Source organism: Peromyscus maniculatus, chromosome 7 (genome assembly GCF_049852395.1).
Source record: "Peromyscus maniculatus bairdii isolate BWxNUB_F1_BW_parent chromosome 7, HU_Pman_BW_mat_3.1, whole genome shotgun sequence".
Taxonomy (NCBI): Eukaryota; Metazoa; Chordata; class Mammalia; order Rodentia; family Cricetidae; genus Peromyscus; species Peromyscus maniculatus.
The window spans coordinates 111732656-111734744 of record NC_134858.1 but is presented as its reverse complement, the minus strand read 5'-3'; the positions used below and the strand labels follow the sequence as shown (position 1 = coordinate 111734744).

Genomic DNA, 2089 nt, shown 5'->3' with positions numbered 1-2089 from the left:
TTTGATCATTATGGTGGGAATGTGATAGACTATTCTATTCTTTTTTTTTCTTTTTGGACACATTTTTTACAAATGACTCCAACCCATTCAGAAAAAATATGGAGAAGGGCAAGAAATGTATCCCAAAGTTGGTATTCCAAGCATGAAGAGAACCAGAGAAAAGAAGAGAACCATGGAAAAAATGGTACCATTTGGGGAATCAATCAATGAAGGGATTCTTTGTGTTGTGTTATTTTTTTCAAAGTCTGAAATTACTTTACACGATGTTTTAAACTTTTCTTAGAGCATGGTAAATCTAACTTCTCTGTTTCTCCTCAGGTTTAGACACAAGATGATAACATGCAGTAAACATTTTCAGCAGAATTGAGGCTGAGTGTGGCCAGAGACCCAGTTCCACACTGTGCATGTGTGTGCTTGTACTCTTGTGTGTTGGTGTATGTATGGTGTGGTGTGTAGGCATGTGAGCATGTGAGAGCCAGAGGACAACGCTGAGTGTCATCCTTAGGAACACCACCGACCTCCTCTGCAACAGGGCCTCTCAGTGACCGGCCTGGCTGCCCATCAAGCCCCAGGGACCCTTCTGTCTCTGCACCCCCAGCACTGGGGCTCTGGGCTGTACGTGTCTGTTATTTGGACGTGGGTGCTGGGGATTGGTCCTCGAGCTTGCAAGACGAGTACTTCACACACCGAGCCCTCCATCCCCTCAGGCTGCACGTTTAAGACTGAGGTGCCAGTGTCCGTGGCTGAAGCACTCCTGATCATAGTCGTCCCCAGTTCTCCAGCGTGACGCTTTCCCGATGCACTGAAGGGGTGCAGCAGCCCCAGCGGAGACTGAGGAGCAACAGACCTAAAACGCTGGTTACTCGGCCCTGTGCAGAAAAAGCTTACCAGGAGAAGGCAGATTGTAGGTTGTTTCTGACACTGTACCACTTTTATTTTAGTTCAAGTGTCAACACCTTATTTATTTATTTATTTATTTATTTATTTATTTATTTATTTATTTATTTATTTATTTTTGAGGCAGGGTATCATGTAGCCCAAGTTGTCCTCAATCTTCTGGAGACACACACACACACACACACACACACACACACACACACACACACGCATATGCACACGCGCACACACACAAATAAAATCAAATCTTGTTTTCTTTTTGTAAGTATACGAGTGCTTGCTCTGGCAGTACACACACCAAAACTGACACCATACAGAGATTAGCGTGGACCCTGGGCAAGGGTGACATAAAAGTCTGTGAAGCATTCCATATTTAATTTTATGTGTATGAATGTTTTGCCTGCATATGTCTGTATACCACATGAGTGCCTAGTACTCGATGAGGCCAGAAGAGTGTGTCAGATCCCCAGGAGTTACAGACAGTTGTGAGCTGCCATGTGGGTGCTGGGAACTGAATCTGGGTCCTCTGGAAGAGAAGCCAGTGCTCTTTTTTTTTTTTTAAATTAAATTTATTTATTTATTTTTACATACCAACCACAGTCTCCCCTCCCTCCTCCCCTCCTGTTCCCCCCACTTCTTTTCTACATACACATACACCCCCACACTCCCCACACCCGCTATCCACTCTCCCGAAAGGGCAAGGCCTCCCATGGGAGTCAACAAAGCATGGCATACCAAGTTGAGGCAGGACCAACTCCCCCCAACCCCCCATATCAAGGCTCAGCAAGGCATCCCACCATACGGAATAGGTTCCAAAAAGCCAGCTCATGCTCCAGGGTCATGAGATCCTGGTCCCACTGCTAGGGGCCCCGCAAACAGACCAAGCTACACAACTGTCACCCATATGCAGAGGGCCTAGGTCGGTCTCATGCAGGCTCCCCAGCTGCCGGTCTAGAGTCCATGAGCTCTCATGAGCTTGAGTCAGCTCTCCGTGGGTTTCCCCATCATGATCTTGACACCCTTTGCTCTTAACTGCTGAGCCATCTCTCCAGTCCCTATATCTATATCTACATCTATAGATCTCTATCTGGCACGAAGGAGTTCTTTTTACTGTTCTTATTTTTTTTTTATTTTATTTTATTTGGTTTTTCGAGACAGGGTTTCTCTGTGTAGTTTTGGTGCCTGTCCTGGA

At 45.9% G+C, this 2089-nt stretch overlaps 1 non-coding gene across 1 annotated transcript; it reads left to right on the top strand.

Moving 5' to 3' along the window:
• The first annotated feature begins 1170 nt into the window (after window positions 1-1170).
• LOC121831207 (U6 spliceosomal RNA) lies at window positions 1171-1274 on the top strand. Its single transcript, XR_006074587.2, has one exon. It is a non-coding gene; the product is annotated as a U6 spliceosomal RNA (small nuclear RNA).
• Window positions 1275-2089: the final 815 nt, after the last annotated feature.